Genomic DNA, 8,733 nt, shown 5'->3' on the forward strand with positions numbered 1-8,733 from the left:
GAAACCTTTCCTGTTAAAATAAATGTGGAAAGTGCTGTGTCTTGTAAGATGTCCAGTAAAAGCTAGTTTTAGATTAACTTCCTGTTTAACAAAAGCTTGAGGTTCGTGCAGTAATGTAAAGAATATGGCCTGATTTATTTACATTGTAAAAGACTTGAGTACATGGTGGTGCAGCTTCCTTGTGCGTGTAAATATTGTCCAATCTTTACCTTGTTTTGCACTACAGAATTTTAATTTGCTGTCTAGAACTCAGTAGATAAGCACTTCAGCACAGCTCTCAGTTTCTGCATTTGAGGCAGTGAGACCCAATTAGCGTTACTTGTGGATTTCTTTGTCTTACATCATTTGCAGGAACGTGATACAGTAACTTCTCAAGGCATGTTTCATTTCAGTGCATTATCACATCAGCTGTGCACTGCAGCAGGAGGATAAGTCTGCTCTCTTTGTTCTGGACCGTTTCAGATTGATCTGGTTGTGTAAGGAATTTGTTTCCTGATGCGTCTGCCTTATTTTGTCCAGCATGGTCTCTTTTAAAATGTATATGGATACTAGAAATATGTAACTTCAATACGTAGAGGCTACAGGCTTACCAAGACCACCAGCAGTATATCGCAGCGTTTGCTAACGAGGATAGTAGGGGATATTTCTCATTAAACTATTTTTTTTGTCTTTTCTTAGGAGACGTTGATCCAGCAGCAAGTGTCATTTCATTAGGTCCTGTATCTCTGATGTTGTGGATAGTGGAGTCCTCCAGCAATTAAGTGAGAGCAGTGGACACATCTCAGCATGTCAGTCTAGAGCGTTCGGAATGGAAACCTGGGCCAGGCTGGGGCCGTGGGGCAGAAGCAGCCTCCTCTCTTCCCCCCAAAACCCACACGGAACGCGTGGAAGCTTCCAGTCATGGCCTGCCAAAAAAACAAACAAAACAAAACAAAAAAAGCTTTTTGCAATGGGAACCACGTGAGGGTTACTCTTCTCATAGGAGCCAGAAGTAAATGAATGAAATGGTCAGCTTGACCAGCGAGCAGCTCAATGAGAACTGCGATCAACCTGAAGCTCAGATGGATGACACTGGAGTGGAAAAGGTCTCGATGGCTCAGAGTGGGGGAAAACAAAGTTCTGTGCTTGATGCAAACTGTATTCTCTTTGTGTTGGAAGGCTATTCTTTGGGGGCTGTGAATCTACAGCTGAAAAATGGGGAGCAAACAGTGAAATGCGAAAGAAAACTCTGACGTGGGAGAGCTTCTTATCGAACATCAGCTACTCCTCACAGATCTCTGGTTAAGGAGTGAGCTTTTGCTGCCAGACAAGCAGGAAAGATGGGTTGGGGAGTGGGGAGGGATGAAAAACTTAGGAGCCAAGGAGGTAAAATGTTTGTTAAGGTTTAAAATAGAACGTGAAGTTGATTAACACGGGGTGTTGACTCATACTGCTTAGAACAGCCTGACACCAGCCTAAGGACAGGGATATAGCTGAGCCCATTGTATGTATCATTGAAAACCAAAACGTGCCAGTCAGCGTCACGGGGAGGTTGAGGAGCGGAGCCGATGTTTTGTTGATCTTCATGGGTTGGTAAGCCTCTGTGTCTATTGAAACAAACAAATGGAAAAGTTAAAAAAAAAAAAAAAAAAAAAAAAAAAAAAAAGATTAAAGTCTGGAAACAAGTAGAATTTTTATTTTTTTCTAAGTAGAAGTGAGGTTTCTTGGTCTGTTTCTGACAATCTGTTATTTATTAGCGTAGGTTTTTGTTTGCTTTCAGGTAGAAGTAGTTAATTCAGTTAAGGAGCTCACTTGTATGTTATTACTAATTCTTTTTTTTCTAGCTCTTTTGAAATTCTTTTTATCACTGTTTTTGGTTTCTGCATGTAGGAAGGGAGACTTGTAAAATTGTAACATTTCATAAAGAAATGCCGCCCGATCTTCACCAGCTTCAGAAATCTGACCTTTGCCAATGCTGCAATAAAGTGTTGTAATTTAGAAGCGGTGTCTGTTTCTTTACATGGATTCAAGGTTTTTAAAACATGCCACTTAAATCATGTTCTTTAATCCCAGAATTGAGCAGGGAAGTTGGGGAAGTGGAGCTGTGTGTAAAGGAGCAGACGTAGAGCTGCAGCACGCAGCGTAACAGCCTTTAGGGCGCGGAAGGCCTGCGATGGCTGGGGCAACGTGTCCCCTGCAGACCCAGGTCTGTCGTGGCTGTGGGTGTGAAGTGCCCTACGAGGAGGAATGCTCTGTGCGAAGACGAGTCTGTGGTTCAAGTCTGGGACGGAAACAGCAAGCTTTTATGAATCCCATTTGTAACTGTGCTCCTTCAGAAGAGTCTGAAGTTCTGCAACAAAATTCACATCTCTTGAAGTTCTGCTTCCATGATGACAAATACCTGTCCATTCCTCATCGTTACAGTCAGAGCCTTGATTTACTGAGGTTGATTTCCTTTTCTTCCTTTGCTGCTAAGGTCCAAAGGATTCCATTTCTCCACTGAGCACTGCCTGAGCTTTGAGAGAAGCCGTGGATTACAGCAGCCTGCGTTTGGTGGTTCTGTTTTGGATGGTGACTCCATTGAACAAAGCACAGCTCACACAGTGCTGGCTTTGTGCCTTTGCAGCCGATTTAACCTAAACCAAGTGCTCAAGAATTGTACATTTTGGTCGATGCTCTTCTGTGATCTGCACATCTCACTGCTTTGCCTGCATGCAGGATGTTTATTTCTAGCTGACAGCGACTCATCTCATACAACCACACTTGTCCTCCTGTGCAGTGACCCAGGTGCTCTGCCATGTCACTGGAGACATTTGTGCTCTGCTATCAGTGCATGGGCAGAGCACAGAGGATGTCCTTGCCAAGAGGATGTCACTGCAAGTGATCCCAAGAGCGCTCGGAAGCAGTTAGGGGCAGAGCGTGTTCCCATCCGGGAAAACGTACGTGGGTGAATGAGAAATTGCTTCACGTCCTTGACTGCGTAAAGGATTTCTCCTGTCTTGTCTTCTTCTGGAAAGAATTTGGATTCAGTTCCGGGCATTTGAAGCTGAGCTTTCACTGATGCTCACATCAGTGCTCATGGAGCTGGTGAGCAGGAGGTGCGCTGTGTGCTTTATGGCACCACAGCTGAAAGCCTCCGTGGGCTCAGGGCTGTGCAGCTCCTGCGTGGAGGTTGGGTCACAGGAAATGATTCTTGTGAGTGGTGAGGTATTGGCACCGGCGAGGTGGTGGTGATTGCTGTCCCTGGAGGTGTTCAGGAGATGTGCAGATGTGGCACTGAGGGCTGTGGTTAGAGGGCATGCTGGGGCTGGGAGGATGGTTGCATGGGATGATCATGGTGGCCTTTTCCAACCTTAATGATTTTGTGATTTGAAGGTGGTGAGGCTCCAAAACTCTCAAGCGTGAGATTCATTGGGATTGTAGTCAGGGGCAGCACCTCGAGCTGCAGCTGATGGATGCTGTTCTTTTTTTTACCTTGCAATGCTGTCATGTGATAAAATAAGTAACTATTTTTTAAATTATGAATTGCTGAGCTTTCAGACTTGCTACAATTTTATTAACTTTCAAGTCCTCCCAAGAAAGAAGCCTGTTCCGTTTGTTACCCAGATGAAATTACCATATTCAGCCACAGCTGGTACACAAGAGGTAATTTGATGCACATTAAGGCATAGATAACAACTTCTGCATTGTGAAAGCTGCCTGCTTTGCTCGACTTTTCATCTGTTCCCTTTTGCAGCTGGCCTGTTCCCTCGCAGCATTGATTGTGCACTTGGCAGGAGCCCGGCAGAGGAGCTCCAGCAGCTTGCTGATGCAGAATTCTCTTTGCTTTGAATGGGAACGTTATCTGACTTCAGTAAATGTGGTGCCATTGGAACACGCTGACTTGCCCGCTTGTTTCCAAAGATGGATTTGGTCAGCTGGAGGCAATTCTGGCCTTTCCACCTGGGCAGCACCAGCATGGATACAGATGGGTACGGCTGAGGGCGAGCAGCTATCAACCTGTGCTAACGAACAGCCCGCGTGTGTCCAGCCACAGAGAAACCACACTGCAAAGCATGGTCAGGTACAGGCCCCGACCTGCAGTCGTCTCGCTGTCTGTCTGGAGGTACAGATACATGGGAAAGTCATTAAGGGGCTTGCTAATTCCCCACAGTTGCCCACAAGAGGGGATGCTGTAGTCGTGAGGCTATGTATCCAAGAGAGAAATCTTCAGAAACGCCGTCACGCCACTGCCGTGAGCCTGCCATTGCCCTCACTCAGTGCTCTTCTCCGTTCTCCCTTCTCTTTGGAGCTTCATAACTTGTTTGTTCTGTGATGATGCCTTTCCCCACTCCTGTGCTTCACTGTCCCTCCTCAGAACTCTATAAAAAGGATTTCCTCACCAGCGCCGAGTGGTTCCGAGCGTGCTGCACACAGGAAACTATTTGGGTAGGAATCAAACAAGAGCCTGAATGTCAAAACATTGACTTGCATTGTTTGGGTTATAAACTTTGCCCTTAAGTTGTTATTGTTGGGGTAGGATTGTGACATTAAAACACGGTGCTTGTGGTCGCTGTCAGTAGAACAAACACTGAGCTGTTAAAAAGAACAGTGCTCCTTCCTTCCTCTCTCCCTTCCCTGGAGCTGAGCTCTCAGGCAAATAAAAATAGTGGTGAAGCTGAAAATGGTGGGGTAGGTTTAGATTTTGCAAGTGTTTATTTATTTATTCTTTGATGTGCACCTGTATGAAAGGAATATGTTGTGTGTAGGATCAAGGGGAACAACTTTTTCTTCTGGAAGCCAGTAATGATTGACAACTTTGCAGTGTTATCCCCAACGTTTTTGGATTAATAAGTTCTCTAAATTGTTAAGGCTGGAGTTTGGGTACCTTGATCCCTAATCCTACTCCTGTGTCCAACTCTACATCACTGCAAACTTAAGAGAGGTGGTGGATGCCCCATCTTTGAAGACATTCAAGGTCAGGCTGGATGGGGCTCTGGGCACCTGATCTAACTGTAGGTGGCCCTGTTCACTGCAGGGGAGGGGGACCAGAGGGCCTTTAAAGGTCCCTTCCAATCTGGGGCTCCAATGATGACTGTGTGATGATGACTCCCAGTGGATCCTTTTCTAACTGGAGCTATTCTGCAATGCTCAATCCCATGCCCAAACACTCTGTGGGTTTACTGCTGCCTGGGAGGCTCACCCCAAATCACAGCCAATTGCCTTTTGGCTCCAGGCACCCCACGGCTGCTGCGTGCAGGGTGTTGTCATGAGCAATTCGTGGGGCAGAGCCCAAGCACTTGGGATGGGATGCCTGGGAAAGGCTGCACTGGGCAGACAGGGCCCATTTCCTGGGCTCGAACGCATTGCAAAACTCATGTTGTAAAGAAAAATTAAACCTAATCAGGCAAACGAAATCCAGTTAGGAAGGCAGGAAATGTTCCAAGGTAATGAAGTTTGTCTGTGTCGTGGAGCTTTACGACTGCCCTGGCGCTGGCTTCTATGTTGGAAATAGAAATGTGCTGACAACTGTTTCCTAATAGAAGTTTAAATATGAAGAAGTGATCTCCTTCTTTCTGCTGTACTTTGTTCAGCTGGGAGAGGAGGAGGCTCTGAGGAGCCTTCCTGTATCTAAAGAAAGGTTATGAGCAGGAGAGAGAGGGACTTTTTACATGGGTGGATAGTGATAGGACAAGGGGGAACGGCTTTAAACTACAAGAAGGGAGATTTAGGTTTGAGGGTAGGAGGAAATTCTTTACTCAGAGGGTGGTGAGGAACTGGCACAGCTGCCCACAGAAGGTGTGGGTGCCCCATCCCTGCAGGTGCTCCAGGCCAGGTTGAATGGGCTCCTGGGCAGCCTGAGCTGGTGGAGGAACCAACCCATGGCAGGGGCTGGGAATGGGTGGGCTTTGAGGTCCCTTCCAACACAGGCTGTTCTATGTTGTGTGTGTGCTGTTTTCCCTCTGCTGGGTGAGCAGGCACAGAGGAGGGGATGACAGTCACACAGCTCCATGACATCTGCAGTAACAGAAGCCCAACAGGTAGAGAGCATTACAGGAAAACATTGGGGATGTTTGTTGGAAGTTTGTTGGAAGTTTGGTGAAAGTGACCTCCTAGGAGCAATAAGGAAGTGAGCGATCGCATTGTAATGGAGCGAACTGAGGCTGAATCACAGGGAAGTAACTTACACAGGCTGGAGTTCAGAGCAGAGCCCAGGCTGTCGTTCAGCTGCTGGGTGACTGCAGGCGTGCAGGTGCACAGCTGGGATCCTGGATCCACGAGGGCACAGCCACTGTGAGGGGAGGGACCGAAGCAGAAGCCAGACTGCTTTGGTCAATGGAGATGTGCATCCTGTGGGCTTTGGAAACTGGAACTGTGCCCAGCTCTGGGGCTGAAGAAGGTTTTCTTTTATTTTCCTTTAATTTCAAACCTCCAGCATATGCATTAGCTACTTTTTTTTTCTCTTTTTTTTTTTCCTCCCTCCTGCAGTGCAGCCTCTCAGATTGATGCTCTTGGTCACTGAAAGGGCCACGTGCAGATGCTCCAAGTCCTGGGTCACAGTGTGATGCCACCTCCCTTTCAAGCTGCTTGGAGCTGCCACTCCTGTAACTCCCGTGGGTGCTGGGAGCTCGGGGTGCCTCTGAATGCTCAAGGCTCTTCAAAACATTAATTACAGCTCACAGAAAATACGAAGACTCACAAATGAAAGAGGAACTTAAGCTGAGCAGCCCTGCACGCCTGCCAGCTGGGTGCTCTCCTGTTCCTCACACCTGTTCAGTTTAATCCTGAAGTTACCCAAGCCTCTTCTGCTTTTATTTCGCTGGCTGCAAACAGCAGGAGGTTATTAGGGCCCGGTGGAAAACCTGCAGGCTGAGAAGCAGTGGCTGCCACCACCCATCTTCTCTTCCAAATCCCTTGAGCTGAGAACACTGCTGACCCTTCAGCTGTTTGAAGTGCCGCGTTTCCTCCTCTGGGAGAGGTCACTTTGCTCGGGAAGAGAAAGCCCACATGAAAAACGTGAAAGCGAAGGGTGTGTCCTCATGGAAAGGATTTGGCTCCATCCAGTCTGAGGACCCTCCTTACCTCAGTGGGAAAGTTATTTATAAGCTGAGAGTCAGCCCTGCAGGAAAGAAATGCTGTGCATCCTGCATGCAAGCAAGGCAGGGGTTGTTACCAGAAGGAACTGTGCAGGTGAAGGGAGCAGGGAGAAGTACTGCACTAAAGGCCTGATTCCCAGTCAGCTGTGAGAGCTTATAGCAGCTGCATTAAGCTTGGTGTATCTGCACCCAGGGGCAGTGCACAAGAAGAGGGCTCAGCCCCTGTTGGGGCTTCAGCACTTGGGTTCCTGCCCAGTCCTGCTTGCAGGACAGAGCTGTGGGTCACACATCCATAGCTGCATGAAGGTAACAGTCATTAGTGTTATTAGCCATTGAACAGTGACTTTCTTCCTTGAAGGAAGAGGCAAGCTACCACGATAATGAATGAAATTCATTGGTTTTATCTCAATTTAATAGAGGATTTATTGGATTTGTGCAAGACAGTTGCTTCTAACATAAGAAAAAATACCACAGCAACATATACACACAAAACAAGGTACACAAAACAGAAATAAGGTTATATACAGATTATTAGCAGCTAGACTCATAGCTTCATATAGCACATGGCTTTACTCACTACAGTTTTAGGCACAGTGAAGAGTTTACCAACTGGATATTTGCTATGGTGAAAGGCTACGACAAATGCCTCATCCGTGGGGACAGAATGAAAAGCTGAGTCCCACTTCCCAGCAGCTGAGAACACGGCCCTGCACAAGGCTGAAAGAACACAGTCCAGCTAATTCAGCACACTGCAGCTTTAGGTATTAAACATTAAAATTTACAGAGATACATTTTTGAGTAGGGTTCCATTAGAGAGTCAGTGAACGGCTGAATTTCAGTGGGACATTGAGTGTCACCTCCCCCAGCTCTCGCTTAGCGTGGATTCTCAGCTGTAAACAACCCGAAGTAGAGCTGGCAGGGAATGATTAGATGTGAAGATTGCTCAGTACATCCCTCACATATATAATGTAAAGTTGTCTTTAACAGCATTCACAAGCACAGAGGCCATGAAACATTCAGGTTGACTTAGCAGGTTACATTAATAAATTATGATGCATCAGCCCCACGCTGTCCGCATGTGAGACTCCCGCCCAGGCAGCACTGAAGCAGGTGCTGCAATGCTTTCCTGTGCTTCCTTTTCTTCCAAATTGAGGACTGCAGACTGAAATCCCAGCAAAATAAGAATGTGATTTCCTTCCAGCATACAAGACGCCTTCTTTGTTCCAGCTGGACTTCTCACGTTTGATTATGCATGCTTACCGTTCTGCCAGCCTCAGGAATGGCTGCATTTCTTAATCACTGGGTGCTTCTGCACAGTATGGCTGTCACAGGGAGGAATGTGATCACAGCAAAAAGGCTGCAAAGAATTACTGAGCAACAGAACCGTCCAGATACCGTAACAACACAATTAAACATTTAAAGCAGCAAGCAGATAAATTAAAAACAACAACAACCAAAATCTTTAACTTATGAGGCAGGTTAACAGCAACGAGAAGATTCTTCCTTCACAACAGCTTCATTTGCAAATACAGCTCAGCAGGTTTGAAATACTTTATCACAAGAAATACAAACTTGTTTATCACAGTTATGTCAGAGCTCCTCTGAAGGGTGCGGCAGTTTCTATCATTGCCACTCCCCTCCTCCCCTCCAAGGGTTAGGAATCAGCTTCTCAGGGAAG

Source organism: Tetrao urogallus, assembly GCF_951394365.1.
Source record: "Tetrao urogallus genome assembly, chromosome: 1".
In the NCBI taxonomy this organism is placed as follows: Eukaryota; Metazoa; Chordata; class Aves; order Galliformes; family Phasianidae; genus Tetrao; species Tetrao urogallus.